The 22,702-nt window shown below is 42.0% G+C and overlaps 2 non-coding genes across 2 annotated transcripts; both read right to left on the bottom strand.

Annotated features, from left to right (window-relative positions):
- Window positions 1-1,756: 1,756 nt before the first annotated feature.
- Window positions 1,757-1,872, bottom strand: LOC141420963 (U5 spliceosomal RNA). The gene has a single exon (XR_012445673.1). It is a non-coding gene; the product is annotated as a U5 spliceosomal RNA (small nuclear RNA).
- Window positions 1,873-14,503: 12,631 nt separating this feature from the next.
- Window positions 14,504-14,621, bottom strand: LOC141420964 (U5 spliceosomal RNA). The gene has a single exon (XR_012445674.1). It is a non-coding gene; the product is annotated as a U5 spliceosomal RNA (small nuclear RNA).
- Between the last annotated feature and the right edge of the window lie 8,081 nt (window positions 14,622-22,702).

Raw genomic sequence — 22,702 nt, 5'->3', positions numbered from 1 at the left:
GAGAAAGTCAAGTGAGGTTGCCAGATTTAAAAAAAAAAATAAGATCCCATCCAAGAATCAATTCCACTTCTATACAGCAGTAACATACATTAGGAAGTGCAATTTTAAACATTGAAAGGTGTAAGATTTTTAGTAAAAAATATTAAAACTTTATTGAAAGATAATAAAGAAGACATATGGAGAGGACTGGAGGTGTGGCTGAAACCACAGAGCGTCTGCTTTGCACATGCAAAGCTGTGAGTTCAAACCCCAGTCCCACCAAAAATAAATAAATAAATAATCTGTACTGAAGATTGGCCAGTCATGGGGATATCCGTCAACCATCAATGAGGCATGAGGATCAAGAGTTTGAGGTCAGCCTGGGCTACACTTTGCTGGGTGTCAGTGGCTCACACCTGTAATCCTAGCTACTCCAGAGGCACAGATCAGGAGGAATGAGGTTTGAAGTCAGTCTTGGCAAAAAAAGCAAGACCTTATTTCCAAAATACCCAACACAAATAAGGGCTGGAGGAGTGGATCAAGTTGGAGAGCACCTTGTGTAGCAAACGTTAGGCCCCGAGTTCAAACTCTAATTCTGCCAAAATAATAATAGTAATAATAATAGTTGGGCACCAGTGGCTCACGCCTGTAATCCTAGCTATTCATGAGGCGAGATCGGGAGGATTCAGGTTCAAAGCCAGCTAGGGAAAATAGCTCACGAGACCTTATCTCAAAAAAATTCTTCACACACACAAAAAAAGGCTGACAGAGTGACTCAAGGTGAAGGTCCTGAGTTCAAGCCCCAGTACTATAATAATAATAATAATATATATATATATATATATATAGAGAGAGAGAGAGAGAGAGAGAGAGAGAGAGAGAGAAAGCATTTCTTTGATAAGTCTCTAAAACTTAAGATAGTAAATTGTTTGTTAAACCAAACGTACAAAAGCACAAATCAGAATTTAAAAAGCCAGATCTGACATTAAAATTAAGGCTGGAGACACTGTAAGCAAAAAGAGAAACTACAAACTAGGAGAAGGTAATTAAGAATTAACATCATGGTCAGTGACTCCTAGCCGGGAGGCCAGCCGGGACAAATAGTTCACGAGATCCCATCTCGAGAGTAAGATGGACTGGAGTGCCTACTTTGCAAGTGCAAAGTCCTGAGTTTAAACCCCAGTCCCACCAAACAAACAAAAACATTCAAAGTCTAGAGCTCAGAGGCTGCATAATTCCTGAGATTCACAGTCTAAACAAAAAGTGAGCACAACTTCGTGTTTTACAGAAAACACGAACGAAGAATCTTAGAAAGGATATCCAACTTCCAACCTCGCTAGGAATTAGAGTTGTATATTAGGATCCCTATGAAAAGCTAGGAGTGGCAGCACACGCCTGCTAACTCCATCTCCTCAGGAGGATGGGGAGTTGGTACCCAGCCTGGACCAAATAGCCCCTCTGTAAAATAAACTACCAAATGAACAAAAATTCGTGAAAGTAGAAAAATGGGTACACTTTTTGGGAAAAGTTCATTCCATTCACACGTTCACCAGGATTTTCAACAGGTAGGATATAGAGGAAAGCCCCTGATGAAAAAATCAAGTACACACTGGCAGGAAGGATACCAAGGTGTAACACGAAAGAGCCACGTGCAGGTTATCTAGAGCTTTGTAAATAAACAGCTAAGGCACCGGAAACCATGTAAACTTTCGGTACAGTCCTGATAACCACCACGCCGCAAGCTGCCGTCTATGTCTTACTTTTAACAAAAAATAGTAGCCTTGCCGAAACAAGGCCTCAAAAAATTGGCTTAAGACTCAGAGTTGTTCCTCTCCACGGAAATCTTTAGTAAAAGGCGAAAGATTTATACGATCTGAAGAGAAACCAGAGTATGCCTCAGTGTGTTCCGATCTCGCGCCTCGGGTAACAGCCACTCCTAGCACACTGATGGTGGCTACTTGATGTCACGATTCTGCGCGCAAAGAAAAAATTTCATGCCATTTTCTGGAGGAAGTTTCATTTGTACAAAACAGTTGAGAAATGAAGTCTTTAATTTTGCTATTTTGTACTGATATTGTGCGCCATGCACTTGTGGGTATGCAAATCAGTGAAGTCCCCGCTCTCTCAACTAGGGAAGAAGCTGAGTTTTCACGCAATGCCTCATGTCACCATTAGGGAGCAAAGTGGAGGTCTGGTCTCGGGCCAGACCTGTTTCATGTATTTTTTTGTTCGTCTGGGTTTGATTCTTTTAAAAACTGCTGTTAACGTGAAAAAGAAAATAGCAGCTGGGCACGGGTGGCTTACATCTGTAATCCTAGCTACTCAGGAGGCAGAGAGCAGGAGGATCGGGGCTGGAGGTGAGCCCAAGCAAATAGTTCTCAAAGACCCTGTCTCGAAAAGACCCTTAACAAAAAAAGGCGTGGTGGAGGGGCTCAAGGTGAAGGCCCTGAGTTCAAGCCCCAGTACCACAAATAAATAAAGAAGAAAAAGAAAAAATTCAGGATAGTGGTTTCTCCCTCCAGAGGGATGAGTGTGACTTGGGGAGGGCACACATGGACCTCCTTTTTCTTAAGCAGCATACACGCTGTTCCCGGCCACACTCCTTGCTTGTGTGTTGTGGCAATATAGTCAGAGGAGAAACCAAGCGACACTCGGAGAAGTGGAGAACTCAGATTTTAATTTTTACTTAGCGGGCCCAGACGTGTACCAGTGTCTGAGCCCCGAACAAAGGATTCACAGGATATTTAAAAGGCAGAGCAGGGTATCAGGTTACAAGGAATGTGCTCTCCCATAAAGCAGGGCTAGTAGTGGGTTAGAGACCTGAGGTTTAGATAAGAACAGCAGGGGAGGCCTGCTTTAGAAAGTTTATTTACAAGTGGAGACAAAGGAAGGCAGGAATGGGTGCTTATCTCTGCATGGTGTCTTTCATCTTCGTGCTGAACTTTTTGCATGGCTCTAATGGGCAATTCCTCACAGCTCTGTCCGAGGTTACAGCTTTTAATTGACAGTTTACCATGTTTTACAACCCTCTTTCAAGGCTATCTTCCTCTTCATGTGAAAGGAAATCCGCGTGCTTATTTATTTATTTTATTTTATTTTTTTATCTAGAGACAGGTTCTCCCTGTGTAGTTCAGGCTGGCCTCAAACTTGGGATCCTCCTGCCTCCCACTCCCAGGTGCTGGGATTGCACCACCAGCTTGGTCTGGGACGCGGCTCTTTTAACATTTTACAGCCGCTGGTGGGGAACTTCTGCACCTCACCTTGCCCACTGCAACACCCAACCAAGCTGTTTGTTTGTTTTTGTTTTTCACTTTGCTGCTTTTTTTTTTTTTACCAGCAAGACAATCATTTGTGACATGAGCGTGCTTTAAATTGTCTAATAGATTTTAAGAAGCGTATTAATTGGATAGACTTCAAAAAACATACAATTAATTACAACTCAGTGTACATTACCAGTATTGTACAGCATAATCTAATGTTAGAACGTTTAGGTCACCCCCAAAAGAAACTTTACCCATGCTCCATGCCTCAGTGTCCTCCCAGCCCGCAGCAACCCCTCCCCTGCGCCTATATGGACATCTCAGATACAGGGAAGCACATGAGGCGTTTGGCCCTGGCTCCTCTGACCTGACATGTTTGCTCTTTCTCACGGTGTGATGGAAGTTAGACGACAGCTGCGCCTTACAGGCTTGGCCATGGCCTGGCTTTAGCGGGCTTCACTCTGTAATGGTCCTGGTAGCTCTAACTGCTGTGACAGCCAGAGGGAAGTTAACTTGTTTATCCAGGCCCCAAGGCCCTGGGGTTCTCAGGATTTCTGAATCCAAAGCAGGGACTCACCCCATGTAAACCTGGGGCTCCAGCTCCATTGTTTAAGATGTGGTCTGCGCTTCCATTTTGGGTAAAAATTTACACTAACTTTTGTTTGTTTGTTTTGTTTTGAGACAGGATATCGCTATGTAGCTCAGACTGGTCTCAAACTCTCCATTCTCCTCCCAAGCGTTGGAATTACAGGCATGCCCAGTCACACTAACATTTAATACAGAAATAACTTAGAAACCAAAAAATGCAGCACTTAAAAACCTTTCTTGCAATTTCTGATTGAAGTCACTTTGAATTTGTAAATTCAGTTGGGGGAATTTCCCATCTTTATGATGCTGAGTCTACTAGTCAATGACCTTGATATATCTTTCCATTCATATTTTTTATTTACATCTTTCTCCAGCTAATTATATGCCTTTATAGAAAGATGTAGCTAGGCACCTGTGGCTCACACCTGTAATTGTAGCTACTCAGGAGGCAGAGATCAGGAGGCTCCAGGTTTGAAGCCAGCCCTGGCAAATGGTTCAAGAGACCCTATCCTGAAAACACCTAACACAAAAAGGGCTGGTGGAGTGGTTTGAGATGTAGGCCCTGAGTTCAAACCCCAGCACTGAAAAAAAAAAAAAGGTATATAATTGATTTTATTAAGATATTTTGCAACATTCATACCTATTAACCTAGGAGTATTTTCTGCTACTATAAGTGATAGATTAAAATTTTTAATTTTATAATTTGAATAATTATCCTAAAAATGAACTTTTTTGTATCGTTAGTATGGGATCCAACAAATTAAACTTTAAACAAATTGAAACTATAGTGTTAATTCTTTTTCTTTTCTTTCTTTCTTTTTTTTTTTTCATGATATCAGGATTTGAACTCAGGGTTTTGTGCTTTCCAGGCAGGTGCTCTACCATTTGAACCCCATCCCCAATCCTTTTTCCCTTTAATTTGTTTTCATTTTTATTAGGATATAGTCATTGCACAGGGAGTATTCATTGACAACTCTAATAGGCTTACATTGTACTTTGGTGAGATTACCTCCACCATCTCCTCATCTTGACCCCCTCCCTCCCTGCTCCACTTAAAGCAATTGCAAGTGATTTTATCATTCTAGTTCATATATGCATATGAAGCCCACCAACCATATTCCCTCACCTTCATCTCCTCCATTCACCCTCCCCCCTCACAAGTACCCTTCACACACACTACCAATTTTACAGTACTGTCTTTAGTTACTAATCCCAATGGCAATGTTCAAAAGCGTTTCTCAAAATATCTCTGCTGTGAGTATACTTTACTTTGGTAAAATAATTATTTTTTGTATAGGGTCTCATGTTGTGATCCTACCTCCCAAGCAGCTGGGATGACAGGTGTGTGCCATCAGCAATTCATACTTTCTCTCTCTCTCTCTCTTCCTTCCTTCCCTCCTTTTTGGGTGCTGGGGATATCAAACCCAGGATTGAATATATGATAGATATGGGCACTACCACTGAGTCATAACCTTCACCTTAATTCTACAGGATTGCCTAAATCAGCCCTGTCAATGGAAATGTAATAAGCTGTTTATGTACTTTTAAATTTGCTAACAGGCACATTAATAAGTTAAAAACAGGCTAAATTAATTATATTTTCTTTAATCTAAGATTCCCAGAATATTATTTCAATAAATGATCAATATAAAAGTATTCATAGCTGGGTGCCAGTGGCTCATACCTGTAATCCTAGCTACTCAGGAGTTCAAAACCAGCCTGGGCAAATAGTTCTTGAGACCCTATCTCAAAAATACCCAACACAAAAAAAGGCTTGCGGAGTGAGTGGTTCAAGTGGTGGAGAACCTGCCCAACAAGTGTTAAAAATTATTAAATAATTCTAAATTATTTAAAAATTGTTTATTTTTGGTGGCACTGGAGTTTGAACTCAGGGGCTCAACACTTGCTAGGCAGGCACTCTTACAGCTGGAGCCATTCTGCCAGAGCTCCACTGTGTACTCTACATTTCCAGTATGTCTCAATTCAGACTGGTCACTTTTCAAATGCCCAATAGTCACCTGTGGCCAGTGGCCACCATATTGGATAGTCCAGTTGGGAATCTTTTTGGATCTTCTATGAAAATAATCATATGGACTGATAGTAATGGTAATTTGGTTCTTCTTTTTCTAATCCTTGCTAACCCCCGCCCCCATCACCACCACCTTTCTTGTTTTACTTCCCTGGCAAGGACCCATAGTGCAAAACCAAATGGAGGGCGGGTGGAGTGGCTCAGGTGGTAGAGCGCCTGCCTAGCAAGTGTGAGGCCCTGAGTTCAAACCTGTGTCACCAAAAACAAAATTTCAAAAAATGGAAGTGGTGCTACTGTCATTCTTATTTCCTTCTGGACGCTACAAATTTTACATGTTCTGTTAATGAGTGGTATTTGCTTTGAGGTCATTGGTAGCTATTCTTAATTAGATTAAGCATATTCCTTTTTAATTCTAGTATGAGATTAAAATATATAAATATATTAAACATATATAAATGAATCAGCATTTGATTTTATCAAACACAATTTCTTCAATCATGGGGTATCATACAGGTTTTGCTTCCTTCTCTTTAGAGGAGATGTTAAGAGATTAATATTGAATGGCTCCTGCCTGTTCTCAGTGATTTTGCTGCGGTTTCTGCTTGTTGTGACCAGATCCTTGGGGCCACAACTACCTGAGGCAGATCTGCCTCTAGAGCCAAAGTCCACCCCTTTAAATTCTGCAGTGAAGGGGGTCCTTCATTCCGCTGCAGCCTCTGTGCTGGCCATGAGGAGGTGCTGCTTCTCACGATCGTGTAATGAATCATCACTGGATTAAGTCCTACTTAAATTCTGTTGAAAGAAAAGGTTTGTAAATCCTTGAATTCACACACACAAAAAAAATTGTTACCCTGTGTCCTCCACTTCACCAAAATACATGCAAATAGGAAAGGAGTACCCCATAGATCTTCCAGAATCAAATGCTCATGCCTGTAATCCTAGCTACTCAGAAGGCAGAGATCAGGAGAATTCAGGTTTGAAGCCAGCCCAGGAAAATAGTTCAAGAGACCCTATTTCGAAAAACCCTTCACAAAAATAGGGCTGGTGGAGTTGCTCAAGGTGAAGGCCCTTAGTTCAAGCTCCAATACCACAAAAGAAGAAAAACAAAACCTCACTCTGGCCAGCTCTGCTGTGTGCAGGGGCAGCTCAGCCTCCCTGTGGAAGTGACATACTTCAGTGGTTCTTGTCTCCGTGTGCAAGAGCTCCTGGCCTAGCAAACATGAGACCCTGAGTTCAAACCCCAGTGCCACCAAAAAAAAACCCCTCAAACAGACACCTTAAGCCCAGTGCAGAGGCAGCTCATGCCTGTAATCCTAGCTACTCAGGAGGCAGAGATCAGGAGGACCTCGGTTTGAAGCCAGCCTGGGCAAATAGTTCAAGCGACCCTATCTCAAAAAAACCCATCACAAAAAAGGGATGGTGGAGTGGCTCAAGTTGTTTGTTAGGCCCTGAGTTTGTTGGGGGAATCTCAAGCTGGGAAACTGAGGCAGTTTAGTAGGAAGCAACGTTTTATTGTGCTGGCACAGACTCAGAGGACTTGTGTCCAAAAGCTGGGCCCTGAGAACATAGGGGTATAATATTATATGTCCTTGCAAGCAGGTGACAGAAGCAAAAAGCAAAGCTCAACCCACATATGGTTGCATGTGACTTCATTGGCTATTTCATTCCCCCAGTGTTATGTGACCTTTTTTATGTTTTAATTCTTTAGGCTTTCTCTCTCTGTTATGTCATCCCTTCCCCCTGCCTCATTATCAGAACACAGCCTGTCTGTTTCTCTTCTGGTCTTCCTCCCTGCTACAAGTTCAAACCCCAGGAGTGCAAAAGAAGAAAAAAGAGCTCCTGGCCTAGAATAGCAGTGATGTCCACCACGGCAGCCACCTTATTCTCTGTGACTACTGAACTCTTGATGTGCTTACTATGTCTGAGGAACTGAATTTGTTATTGTAGATAATCTTTAATTAAATTAAAAGGCATTCTGCAATGTTCTGGACTTGGTTCTCCACTGGAGAACTGGCCGGACTGCTGCATTTTCTCTCACCGGGAGAGGAGTTGGGTGGGTAGTCCTTCTCTTCTGTAGTTAGGTCTGACTGGTGACTGCCACTCCAGAATATTCCACCATGACATATGATTTATTCTGAGCTAAAAACACTTGAAAAAGAGCAGGTACACAAATGGCACTCTGACCTCCCCTTTCTTCCTGAGAGCAGGAGATGAAAATCCCAGGGAAAAAATGCTGTCCCCATGCCAGGAGGAAAGAAACACTGTGATCACCAGAGACAGGGAGTTAAGCTAAGAAAACCTGCACAAACAGGCCTTGTTAAAGTGCCTCCTGACTTCCCTTACTCCCTGTATATTTTTGTTACTGTAACTGCTTGGATCTTGCATGTTCCCCATAGCACATGTTGAAAGCTTGATCGTCAGCCTGTGCTCCTGTTGGGAGGTGGCAGGTAGAAGCAGGTTAGGTCATTAGGGCTGTGCCCTTGAAGAGGGTACTGGGATCCTGCCCCTTCCTGCCTCTCTCTTTGCTTCCTGGCCAAAAAAAGGTGAGCAGGCCTCCTCCACCACATGCTCCCACCTTGTGACACTACAGGCCCAAAGTGACAGAAACCTCTGGAACCATGAGCAAAACTAAACCTTTTAAAAAGTTATTTATCTCAGGCACTTTGTCACAGTGAAGGAAAACTAACAAACACAGTGACTTTCCCACAGTTGTTATTTTTTGTTCATCCTAGTACATCAGCACTTGGGCCTAACAACTTTTTGAAACTTCATTTTCCTGTGGGTACTCCCATGTGCATGTAAAAATCTGTGTGCTTGTCTCCTGCCAATTTTTCTTGTGCCAATTTAATTCTCAGGCCCTCCCAGAGATCCTAAGAGAGTAGATAGAGGTGAAGTTTTACTTCCTCTTGAGGTCAGAGTGTCCCTCCTTTCTACCTCTACCTGTCCCCGACTCCTGGCTCTGGTACACAGGATCCCAAAGGCATATCTAGATACATCTGAGCATCTGACAGTAAAGCCTGAAAGCAATGTAAAGAACTCTTGGGAGCCTGGTGCTGGTGGCTCTTACCTGTAATCCTAGCTACTCAGGAGGCAGAGGCAGGGGATTGCAGTTGGAAGCCAGCTCAGGCAAATAGTTTGTGAGTTTGTGAGATCCTATGTGAGATCCTATCTCAAAAAAACCCATCACAGAAAAGGAATGGTGGAGTGGCTCAAGGTGTAGGCCCTGAGTTCAAACCCCAGTATGGCCAAAAAAAAAAAAAAAAAAAAACAATTCTTGGGGCTGAAAGGCAGCATAGGTGATGACCATAGTTCCAGATCTCCTCCTGGACCTTGGAACTTGTACCATTTGGAGCATCTGAACATCTATTTCCCTTGTGTTTCAATTAGTTCTTTTTTTTTTTTTTAATGCATTGTTGGGGATCAAACCCAGGGCCCCATGCACACTAGGCAAGTACTGTTTCACTAAGCAACCCTCCCAACCCAAATCCTTTTTTACTGGCCGTCTGCCATGGAAAGAAACAACCCAAGAGGGAGGGGTCATTGTCCAAGGACAGACAAACAAGCTGAGCCTGCCTATTGGGACAATGACAGTCCTGGGTGCTCTGGGCCATGAATGGTAGAGGGAACAGAGTGGCTTTACACATGGGATGGTCACCATACGTGCTGACGTTGCACACCATAGCACGGCACATGCAGTTATTTTGGAGAGGGAAGGGCTAAGAGGAACAGACAGAAAATGACAAGCCAAGGTAAGTGCCATTAAATGAGTGTTGGTTATTATCATTATTATTTTTGGTGGTACTATTACTGGAACTGGCGATGCTCCAGGGAAGAGGTCTCCAAAAAGGAGGAGGCCTCTTCTTATTGATTTTGTGATGTCATAAAAAAAGAATTTTAGCATACATGGAGGTAGAGACCAAGAAAGTTTATTAATAAAACAAAGGAAAGGAAAGATAGAAGCATAGTACCCAGCCTAGACATGGGTGTGGCACATCTGACATCAGCGGTGTCTGTGATGAAAAAAATGAGCTCGAATTTACCTTAGGAAAAGTGCCCCTGGTATATTTAATTATTTTGACTGTTATACTGTTTTATCAATTGGGCCCAGTGATTTTAAAGTTGTCCTGCTTATTAAAGTTGAGGTACTATGACATAGATGTTTGAACATCCCTTTAAACAAAGGATGGGTCTTGCCAGATGGACACCTTCAAAATGAGTGTCCGTCTTTTGTGTGTGTGTGTGTGTGTGTGTGTGTGTGTGTGTGTGTGTACTGGGGTTTGAACTCAGGGTCTTATGGTTGCTAGGCAGGTGCTCTATGCATTGAGTCACTATGCCAGCCCTTTTTATGTTGGGTATTTTCAAGATAGGGTCTTGCGGAACTCTTTGCCCGGGCTGGCTTCAAACTGTGATATTCCTGATCTCTGCCTCCTGAGTAGCTAGGATTACAGGCATAAGCCACCAGCACCCAGCTTGTGATGGATATTTTTGAGGTGGGGGGTCTCATGAACTACCTGCCCAGGCTGGCTTTGAACTGTGATCCCTCTGATCTCTGCCTCCCAAATAGTTAGGATTACAGGTGTGAGCCACCTTGCCCAGCCAGGTTTCCATCTTTGCAATGAATATTTTTCTCTGTAGACACTTTTCATGACCACACAAGTCACTTTCAGGTGTTTTCCCCAGGATACCTGTCTATCTTTAAGATATCCTTGCTCGTTGGGTGCTGGTGGCTCACGCCTGTAACCCTATCCTACTATTCGGGAGGCAGAGATCGGGAGGATCAAGATTCGAAACCAACCTGGGCAAATAGTTTGTGAGACCCTATCCTGAAAAATTCCATCACAAAAAAGGGCTGGTGGAGTGGCTCAAGGTGTAGGCCCTGAATTCAAGTCCCAGTACTGCGGGATGTAGGGGGCAGATATCCTCACTCAATTCCCAGAGCACACTAATTATTTGGATAAGTGGGCAAGGTCAGACGGAGATAACTGCTCTTTTTTATTTTTTAAATTCTTTTTACTGAATGTTGCAGCTGTTGAGGGGGGTATAAGTCTTTAAGCAAAGAAAATAGTGTCTGTGTGCTTTTAATCCAGCTATTCATTAGTGCAGTATGTATCTCTGAACTCCTGGCTGCTGTTTCACATGCCTCATTTTCCCTGATCTATTCTGCTTCACTACTGGGATTTGAACACAGGCCTTTGTGTTAGTTATTTTTTGTTGTTGTTTTGGTTTTGGCAGTATTGTGGTTTGAACTCAGAGCCTAATACTTGGCAAGTAGGCACTCCTACCACTTGAACCACTCTGCCAGCCCTGTGTTGGTTAATTTGAAACAGGAATTTGCTTTATGTTTGGGCTGGCCTGATCCAAGACCCTCCTATTTATGCTTCCCCAAGTAGCCGGGACAGCAGGCACTACCACACCCAGTCATTGCTCTAGATGGGGACTACTGAACATTTTACCCTGGCCGGTGGCCTTAAACCATGATCCTCCCAATCTTTGGCTCCCTAGTAGCCACTGTGCCCATCTAGGTTTTTCCTTCCTTCCTTCCTTCCTTCTTTCTTTCCTTCCTTCCTTCCCTCCCTCTCTCTCTCCCTCTCTTCCTTCTCCTTCTTCTTCCTCTCTCTCTCTTTTGATAATTTTGATAATTTTCATAAGTTTTTATGAAAGCACAAAGGACCAGGAAGAGCTAAGTCATTTCTGAAAAGAAAAACTAAGTGGAAGTACTCAACCTGCACGTGTTGAGATTTGCTGTACCCCTAGAGTAGTAAGGATGTATTACTGGCTTGGGGGATCAATTGGCTCTCCACATCCCAGATACCTATACACACTAATTCAACTAACCGTGAATCAGACACATTTGGAAAAAATTGCATCTGTAGTGTACCTGTACATGTATAGATTTCTTTTCTTGTAGCTATTCTCTAAACAATACAGTATAACAACTATTTGCATTGTAAGTAATCTAGAGTAATTTTAAAGTTAGAAGGGAGGATGTGTGTATGTTAAATGCAAATATTACACCATTTTATTTTATTTTTTTATTTTTGCAATAATGGAGCTTGAACTCAGGGCCTTCACCTTAAGCCACTCTACCAGCCCTATTTTTGTGAAGGGTTTTTGAGATAGGGTCTCGTGGAACTATTTGCCCGGGCTGGCTTCGAACCATGATCTTCCTGATCTCTGCCTTCTGAGTAGCTAGGATTACAGGCGTGAGCCATTGGCACCCAGCAAACAGCATTTTATATAAGGGACTTGAACATGTGGTGGTTTTTGTATCTATGTGAGTGTGTGTCAGGGGTGGGGGTCTGGTACCAATCCCCTGATGTATGGAGGGGCAACTTTATCAAATAGGCCCATGGAAGGATGGAGAGACCAGATGGCCCTACATGTTATATCAAAGCAGATTAGGGCTAAAGGACAGATCCCAGGCTGGGGATATGGCTCCATGGTAAAGCACGTGTCAGGGATTCAATTCCCAGTACAAAAAAAGTAAAATATGATTTTAATAAAATGATAAGATACAATTAAAAACTAAAAGATAATTCTGCAAATGATGGTGGATAATCAGTCATGCACATAATAAAATTAAATTTGAGCTGGCAGCTGGTGGCTCATGCCAGGAGGCAGAGATCAGGAGGATCCTGGTTTGAAGCCAGCTCTGGGGCAATAGTTCACAAGAACCTATCTTGAAAAAAACCCACCACAAAAAAAGGCTGGTGGAGTGGCTCAAGTGATAAGAATACCTGCCTAGCAAGCCTTGAGGTACCGAGTTCAAACCCCAATTCCTCCAAAAGAAAAGTAATAAAAAATAAAAGATGCTCAACCTGGGCTAGAGATGTGACTCGATGGTAAACCACTTGCCTAACGTGTGCAAGGCCCTGGGTCAATACCCAGCACTACAAAAGAAAAAAGAAAAGAAAAAAAAAAAAAAGCTCAATCTTTCAGGAATCAGAAAATTTTTAAAAATTGGATTATTATTAAATGCTGTTTCATACTAGGTAGGCAGAAAAAGATAATTTTGACAATATCAAGTCAACTACTTTGGGAAATAAATTGGCATTACTAGTTAAGTTGAAGCTCTTACTGTCTAGCAATTCCACAGTGGCTTATAACTGTAATCCTAGCTACTCAGGAGGCAGAAAGGAGGATGAAGGTTGGAGGCCAGCCTGGGCAAAAAAAAAAAAAGTAACCCTACCTTGCACCTACCTAGCAAAGGCGAAGCCCTGAGTTCAAACACTAGTATTACCAAAAAAAAATTGTCCTCACTAAGAAGTGAATTATTGACCTCCTTAAAGTAAATGGAAATAAAACACTTTTGCATGTTTGTGTGCAAGTGTACTGTGGCTTGAACTCAGGGCTTCTTGTGAAAAGTTGCTTTATTGATTGATTGATTGCAGTGCTGGGGTTTGAACTCAGGGCGTACACCTTGAATCACTTTGCCAGCCCTTTTTTGTGAAGGGTTTTTTGAGATAGGGTCTCAAGAACTATTTGCCCAGCCTGTCTTTGAACTGAGATTCTCCTGATCTCTGCCTCCTGAGTAACTAGGATTGCAGGTGTGAGCTACCAGAGCCTGGCGACAAGTTTCTTTAACACATCATAATGTTGACTAAAAAAGCAGGACACAAAATAATATAGAGTTGTATTGCAATTTCATAGATAAGCAAAATTAGACCCCATAGATTAGGAATACAACATCATTTAAAAAGAGAAGAGGGCTGGGAATGTAGCTTAGGGGTAGAGAGCTTGCCTAGTGTGTGAGGCCCTGGGCTTCATCCCCAGCACTGCAAAAAAGGAGAAAATCAAGAAACAGATTACCAGGGAAACTCAGGTTAGTGCGTGTCTGGTTCTATGTTAGAGAAGGGATTGTAGCAAGAAGGTTGGTGGGTGTGTTAAGAGTGCACTGAATATTTCAAATCCTTTAGGTGCAGAAAAGTTAAAATTGAAACCCCAAAGTACACTATACAAAAAACTAAAAATTCACACTAAGCAAAAAACAAAAAAACAATAATGACTTGTAAAACAGAAAGCAACTGGTTAAAAAACCCAAAAAACACATTGATTGCAAGAAATAAGCAGCATAAAATCTTTTCTTATTTTCTTTTTGGCAGTACAGGAGTTTGAATTCAGGGCTTCCTGGGCTGGCATGAAGCCCTGAGTTCAAACCCAAGTACCACCAAAAAACAACAACAAACCCCCCCCCCCCAAACATGAATTCAGGGCTTCCTGCTTGCTAGATATTACTTATATATACAAATGCTAACATTTTGAATTATTGGATTAAATAAAGAACATTATTAAAAGCAACGTCACCTGTGTTGTTTGTAAAGAACTACAAATTCCATCTGCCTAACGTTGTATTTCTACTGTGCAGAGCTTCAATGCAGACCAAGTTCAACTACAGGGAGAAAAACGTGTGACTGACGTTGAGCACAGAACGGGAGAATAGGACTACCCTACTGTTCAGTTACTTAAAACTCGGAAGTAAAAGAGTCTTAACGACGTTAATTATCGTCACACAAACCATACCTCTCTTCCTTTCTCCCCAAAAAGGCCCAGAACTACTGAAGCGTGAGGGTTGAGATAAGCACCCTACAACACCACCTAAAACATCAAACACAATCATTTTCAGTCTTTCATTTAAACAATAAATGTCAGTCTTGCTAAAAAGCAAGACCTCAAAAAATTAGCTTAAGACTCAGAGTTGTTCCTCTCCACGGAAATCTTTAGTAAAAGGCGAAAGATTTATACGATCTGAAGAGAAACCAGAGTATGACTCCACATCTTGTAACACAAAGCTGGAGTAACTGTAACTCCTAGTGCATTGATGGTAGCTATTAACTTAAAGAGTTACTACCTTCATAAGTTTACCCAAGGAATCCTTTAACTAATATTTCATAGGTTAAAAAAAATTCGAGTACTGAATAAATATATTTTCATGAAAACACCTGCACTATTTGCAGTGTATTATGGGTATGCAAATGAGACTTGAATAATGGTCCTTGTGGTTCCGGCTCTTTGGAGCGACCTGTAGAGGAGTGAAAGGGAGGTTTCTCGCCGTGGGGTTTAAACAATGGCTTGCCCACCGAGAGAATACTTTGTGTGTTTGGACGCTGGGACTTTCCGATAGTTGGGGCAGGGAGGGGCGGTACAGGGCAAAGGCGTGCTTAGCACGAATTCCCCCCACGCTAGTCAGCGAGGGGTGGGATTGGGAAGGGGGAAAGGTGTTACTGTTCTTTTTCTTACACTCGCTGGGAAACTTTATTTTTATTTAGCTTTATTACTTTTCTTTGAATTATGCATACATGGTGAGATATACTTAAAAATTCAAAAGATATTTCTTTTTATTAATGTATATTAATTATAGAAAGGTTTCATTGTGATATTTCCATGCATGCATATTTTGAGCAAATCATTCCCCTCTTAGCCTCATCACCTCCCCTTTTTAAACATTTTTTTCTGATTTTAAACAATTTTAACTGGCTTTATTACTGAAATTTTCATACATGCCTATTAAGAAGTACTTGAGCCAGCTCTGGTGACTCACATTTGTAATTCTAATTACTCAGGAGGCAGAGATCAGGAGGATCGCAGTTGGAAGACAGCCCCAGCAAGTAGTTCACAAGACCTTATGGGGGCAGGGTTTGGGAAACCCAAACCCATAACAAAAAAATGGCTCAAGGTGTAGGCCCTGAGTTCAAATTCCAGTACCGGAAAAAAAAAGTACTTTGATCATATTCACCTCCTCATAATACTCTCCTTTCTCCCTCCTCCCTCCCCCCTCCCTGTGGTTCCCAACCCCCAAAAAATCCCTGTCATTCTTTTTTTTTAGCACTAGATTTGACATATGAAAGAGAACTTTTGTCTTTCTCAGTCTAGCTTATTTCACTTAACACCCAGTTCTATCCATTTTCTTTTTCGGTTTTTTTTTTTTTTTTTTTTTTTTGGTACTGGGGCTTGAACTCAGGGTCTATATCTTCAGCCACTCTATCAGCCCTTTTTTGTGATTTTTTTTTTTTAAGGTAGGGTCTCATGAACTCTTTGCCCTGGATGGCTTCGAACTGCAATCCTCCTGATCTCTGCCTCCTGAGTAGCTAGGATTGCAGATGCCTGGTCTTCTAACAATTTTCCTGCAATATTCTTCTTTGTGGCTGAATAATACTCCATTGTACTTGTATACATTTTCTTTATCCATTTACGGGTGGATGAACACCTACACTGATTCCATAACTTGGCCATTGCCAGCGGTGCTGCTATAATCATGGGTGTGCAGGTGTCTCTAGTGTGTGCACTCACCTTCCTTCAGATCCATGCAGAGTTGAGGTGCAGCAGGACCATATGGTAAGGCCTCTAGGCAGGTGCACTACCAGTTGAGTCACTCGCCAGACCTTTTTGTGATGGGTTTTTTGAGATGGGTCTCTGGAACTATTTACCTAGAGCGGGCTTCCAACCATGATCCTTCTGATCTCTGCCTCCCAAGTAGCTAGGATTACAGGCGTGAGCCACCAGTGCCCTGCTGAAACTTTTAGTAGTTTTTGAACAGGGCCCTGCATTTTCATTTTGCACTGGACCCTATAAGGTTTTTGGTGCAAATTCTTTCAATGAAACTCATTCCATTCCATTCCATTCCTAGTTTGCTACGATTTTTTTTTCTTACAGTATCAGTGGGTATGAAGGTAATCATGAGTTGTCTCTTTTAATTTATTAATGTGGAAAATGACGTTAATAGACTTTCTATTTCAAAGAATCCCTGCAATCAGCATCTAAACCTAGTTTGGCAACAATATGGTTTTGTTGGTGGTGGTGTTTGTTTTAAATTTTTAAAACCTTTTTTGCAATGCTGAGGATCAAGCCTGGGGGTGTGGCAGGTAAGTATGCTACCACTGAGCTATACCTGCAACCTCAATAATGTATTTTTAGTGCACTTTATTTTTTGGAGTTTTAAATTTATAGAAAAATTATGAAACTAGTCTAATGTTCTTGTGCAGCTCACACCACGTTGAATGTTTTTCTCATGTTTTTACTGAAGTGATGTGTTTTTGAGAGTAAGACCACAAAGGTAAACCATCATTCTGTCATCTGTCCAGGACACATGATATCATTACTGATGATGGCATCGGTCACCTACCTCAGCTAGTGTTAGGTTTCTCCATTGTAAAGCTCTTTTTTTGGGGGGGGTACTGGGGTTTGAACTCAGGGCTTACACCTTGAGTCACCCCAGCAGTCCTTTTTTGTGATGGGTTTTTTTTGAGGTTGGATTTCATGATCTATTTGCCTGGACTGGCATCGACCCTCGATCCTCCTGATCTCTGCCTCCTGAGTAGCTAGGATTACAGGCGTGAGACACTGGCACCCCGTTTGTAAAATTCTCTTTTCCTCCTCTTTCATACTTCATGCTTCAGAACAAGCATACACAGCCCACACTTAAGGAGTGGGCCAATAAAATATTTTTGCATTGAATTTGCTAATGTTCAGTTTAGGAATTTTTAAAATTTTTGCTTCTAGGTTTGTTTATGTTGTAATTTTTACTCTTTCCCTTTAAGGGTTTAAGTACTTGCTAGGCAGGTGCTTCACTTCTTGAGCCATGCCCCCAATCCTCAATCCCCCTGTAAGGTTTTGAAGTTGGGGAGTGTAATAGGCCAGTGATGTGGGTTTCTTGTCTTTGCTGGGCTTACAAATAAGCTCACGAGACATGGATAGTGCACACACAGGTAGACTTATTAGAGAAAGAAAAGGCTGCAGCTGGAGCAGTACAGCAGAGCCCGGTAACCGGTGGCTCTGTGCTGAGGTGAAGGCTGAGGCTTTTTACGGACACTTTAACTCTGGGTTAAGGAAAGGGTTAGGTGGGCTCTTTCCATTGGTCGTGGATATGTGCACTCAGGCTCTCTTCTATGAGGTGGTCTGTTTGCCCCTTATGGGGGGAAGTGGGAAACAACCTTGAGAGCATCTTATCTATCAGCCCATGACAGATCTATGAGACCAGGTATCTCCTCCTCAGGGTGCAGGGCTCATAGTACTCTCCATGGGGGATAGGATGCTGACTCACTCATCTGTCCTTTAGGCTCCCAGACCCAACAGGAGCATTCTCTTTTTTTCTAATCTCTAGAACATGTAGTAAAACTTGTGACTTACCATTCCTGGATTGGTCAGTAGAACTATTATCTCAAGGAAGCAGCCTTTTACACCCTGCTGTGCTTGTTTCTTTCCTTTCCTCATTATTGTCTGATCTTATTTTCATTATTTAATCCTTCTATCTTTACTGCTTAAGTTGGATTATTGGTTATTTTATTTTTTTTTTTGAAGAGCTGGGTATCAAACCCAGGGCTTTGTACATAGTAAGTAAGTGTTCTTCTACCACTGACCTACACCCCCAACCCAAAGTTATTTTTAAAAAACTATTTATGGTCTCTGGAAATAGTCTTCAGGACATACAGAACATAGAGAAACATTTATTCAAGAATATATTAAGCTGGGTGTGGTGGTACGTGCCAGTAATCCCGGTGCTTAAGGGGCAGAGGCAGAAGGATCTTGAGTTTGAGGACAGCCTGAGTTACATAGTGAGACTCTCAAGTTTAAAAAAAAAACAAAAAGCACCTGGTGCAGGTGGCTCATGCCGGTAATCCTAGCTACTTAGGAGGCAGAGATTGGGAGGATTATAGTTTGAAACCAACCTGGGCAAATAGTTTGAGAGACCCTATCTTGAAAAAACTCATCACAAAAAAGGGCTGGTGGAGTGACTCAAAGTCAGTGAGTTCAAACCCCAGTACCACAAAAAAAAAAAAAAAAAGGAATATATTAATACTGGGTAAGGACAAGAGTCTATAGTGTTTGAACCAGACATGCTCCCACTTCTGCCCTGTCCAGACCTTACAGCCAATCCAGGCCTCCCTCTCCCCACAGCTCCTGCTTTCTTGGTTGGGTAGGACATCCACATTTCTCATTTTGCCCCCAGCTACCTGTTCCTGAACCTAAGTTCTGGGTCAGTCTAGCCGATAGGTGGGGTTCCCTTATTCACCGATCCTCACTTATGGGAAGGAGCCTCTACTGCTGAGAATTATCCTTGTCCCAGTTGGCGAGGGAGGCTCCTATGCTAGAAGAAAGCCAAGTGGGCCTTTGCCTGCTGCTCCTTCCTGGCTTCTTTTATTTGGTGGTCCTGGGGTTTGAACTCAGGGCCTCTTCACACTTGCTAGACAGGTGCTTTACCACTTGAGCCACTCCGCCAGCCTTTTTTTATGATGGGTCTTTTTTTTCAAAATAAGTTCTCTTGAAATATTTCCCCTGGGCCTGGCTTCAAACCATGATCCTCCTGATCTCTGCCTCCTGAGTAGCTAGGATTACAGATGTGAGTTACCAGTTCCTTGCTCCCTCACTGCTTCTACTAAAGCATTGCTTACAAAGCAGGGGTATCACTCAGAAAAGTTTATCACTGTCCCCATCCAAGACTTTATCTGGGAAAGAAGCCTAATTTTTCCTAAAGGAACTGACTTTATTTGCATTAGAGCCTGGAGAGGCCTCCGGAAAAACAGTGGAAGTTGGGCTGGAGTGGAGCTTGTGCCTAGCTCTGGGTTCAATCCCTGGCAATGCAGTGAATGAATAGCGAGAGCGAGAAAAGAAGAGAGAGAGAGAGAGCAAAAAAAAAAAAAAAAAAAGAAAGAGAAAAATGGAGGTTGTGGTGACAGTTGGGAAGAGACTGGTGGCTTGATGGATCTAGTTCGCTAGGGAAAGAAACAGTTGGGAGCCCATCTGCATTCAGAACATCTCCAACACTGACCTAGGGAACAATTCCTTCAAAGGAGATCACACTGGATTGATTTTAATTTGCAGAGCAATTTGTGCTTCAAGGGCATTGTTGAAAACCAAGGAGCAATCATCTAGTACTGAGTGGATTTTAACAGCTGGATGTAGTTAGGGACAGAGACAGGAAAGTTCTTCAAAGACACTATCATTTCAAAATGACTGTGAGCACATTCGTGGTTGTGTCTCATGAGTAGCAACTTTTGAGGCCTAACACTGAAGGTGAGATAGACTCAACAGACTCCACTAAAATAATTCAGACTGTCACTAAACAAATAAACATATGAATAATAATAATAAGCCACAGAGGCAGAGAAGTTGACTTACATTATCTAAAATGTCTGATCTCCAAGAACAACACAAACTATGAGACATACAAAGAAACAGGAAACTCTGACTCACACACTGAGAAAAAGCACACAACGGCTTTTTGCTTGTGAAAGTGAGCAGATGTCAGATGTAACAGGTAACCTTCAAGGTAGCCACTAAAGGAACAATGATTAAGGAAGAAAAGGGTGGTATGAGGACAATGTCACATTAAATAGAGAATACCAATAAAGAGGTAGAAATTATTTTCAAAGAACCAAATGGAAATGCTGGAGTTGAAGAGTGTAATAATTGAAATGAACTATTTTATGTTATTTTGCTAGAAAGAGAGGAGAGAAAAAGGAGCAGAAAAAAAATATTCAAAGATGACTGGCAGAATGGCTCAAGCAGTAAAGAGCACCTGCTTAGCAAACATGAGGCCCTGAGTTGAAACCCCAGTGCTGCCAAAGACAGAAAGAGAGAGAGAGAAAGAGAGAGAGAGAGAGAGAGAGAGAGAGAGAGAGAGAGAGAGAAAGAGAGGTTTATTTTTTAAAAAATTCAAAGAATTTTTTTTCCAAAAAAAAAAAAAAACTTAAAGGAAGTACACTGAAAGCAAATGACCTTTCAATCCACTTAAAAAATCAAAAAAGTTGAGAGCTGTAGAGTAGCTCAAGTTGTGGAACACCTACTTAGCAACTGTGAGGCCCTGAGTTCAAACCCCAGTACCACCAAAAACGGGAAAAAACCCAACCAAACATTGGGCTGGAACCATTGGCTCATGCCTAACTACTTGGGAGGCTGCGATCAGGAGGATTGAAGTTTGAGGCCGGCCCAGGCAAATAATTCAAAAGACCCCCCATCTCCAAAATAACCAAAGCAAAAGGGACTAAAAGCATGAGTTCAAAAATCCTACTCCCACAAAAAAAACAAAACAAAAACAAAAAATCCCCAAACCTCAAGAACCAAAGTTGTCTGAGGTTATAGCTCAGTACTAAAGTACTTGCCTCCTATGTGCAAGGCCCTGGGTTTGATCCCTAGCACCACAAAGCAGGGAAGCAAACACACAAATAAATAAAAAACCAAAGTTAGCCATACACAGGTGGTTCGTGCCTGTAATTCTAGCTACTCAGGAGGCAGAGATCAGGAGGATTGTGTTTCCAAGCCAGCCCAGGCAAATAGTTCATGAGACCCTATCTTGAAAAACCCCATCACAAAAATGGACTGGTGGAGTGGTTCAAGGTGTAGGCCTTGAGTTCAAACCCCAGTAACCCTCCCACCCCCAAAAAAAGAAAAAAAGTTCAAAACTAAAGGTAATTTTGTAATTATAAATGTACATATAAATGTACATTTGTTCCCCTTTTTTCTTTAAAGTGATTATTAAAAATTCTATAAAATGAGGCTGTAGCATAAATAAATAAAGTATTGTTGAGCCTATTACATTTAGAAATATATTTGCAAATACCATCCCAAAGGGATTATGTGGGAACAAAGCTGTATTGGGCTAAAGAAATGTTTCCATATCAAATTCACAAGAATAAATAAACAAATACAGAAATGATAAGATTAACATAACAAAATGCCCAGCTTTACTCAGCCTCATTAAGATATAAAATTATGCTGGGCGTGTTGGTGTATACCTGCAACCCTAGCAGTTGGGAGGCTGAGAGGAGGATCATGAATACCAAGCCAGCCTGGGCTACACAGGGAGAACCCCCCCATTCCCCACAAAAAAGACAAACATAAAATTATCTGAAGTGATAATCACAATGTAACATTGGGTTGGTAACATTTATATGTGTAATCTGTATGCAACTACAAAAGTGGAAGAGACTAGAGCTACTGTACACAGGAGTCTACATTTCACTGGAATTAAGATAGCATGTATCTGAAACTGTGATAAATTAAGATGTACAATCATAGAGCAATCACTAAGAAAATAATATTTTAAAACATAGGGATGAGAGGTGGAGCTCAGTGGTAGAGAGCTTGACTAGCATGCATGAGACTCTGTGTTTGATCTCAGCACTATAAAACAAAAACAAATACAAAAATGGAAATAAACACAGAGAGTGACATGGAATAACTTAGCTTGCTCTCTAGAGGGTTGGATCCTCAGAAGCCCTTCTACATCCTCTGTGGCATGAGTATTATTACCGTTAGTCTCATCTCAAGTGTGAGAAAATATATTCAGAGAAGCAAATTTTATATTCATCCAACAGACAATGTCTGAGGCCAAGGAGGTATTAGGCAGTGGCTTTGCCTAATGCAGAGCAGAAGAGGTGGAATGAGAGATGGTTCTTAGGTTTTTTGCCCTACAGTTGCCTTTCTGGGGCCTAGGCAGCCACCTTACGGTTCCTGGGTCCCAGGAAATCCCTAGGACTTTAGGGCACTAATCTTAACTGAGACCTCTATTACTTTTTGGTGGTTCTGACCAGCCCACGCCTTGCAACACCCAGAGATGTGATGTGAACTCCTGGGAGTAGCCTGTACCCATTGCCTGGCCTGGCTCTGTGGTGTCTGGTCCTATCCTAACCCCCAAAGTCCTACAATGGCACCACCACCTCTCCTGAGCCCAGGGTCCAGCCCAGCCTAGATGCCCAAGTAGGGGAAGTTCCTTCCTCAGAGAACCTGCAAGGGTGTGTGTGTGTGTTCCTTCTCAGGGTACTGAGAGGGCCTCTCAAGTCTAGTAATTTAGATATCTCTATGAATTCATGAGATCAAACTGGACTTCTCTTTAACGAGGTCCTTAGTAGGG

This window comes from Castor canadensis, chromosome 2 (genome assembly GCF_047511655.1).
Source record: "Castor canadensis chromosome 2, mCasCan1.hap1v2, whole genome shotgun sequence".
NCBI classification, from domain to species: domain Eukaryota; kingdom Metazoa; phylum Chordata; class Mammalia; order Rodentia; family Castoridae; genus Castor; species Castor canadensis.
Note: the sequence above shows the minus strand (reverse complement) of the source record. Positions and strands in the feature narration are given on the sequence as shown.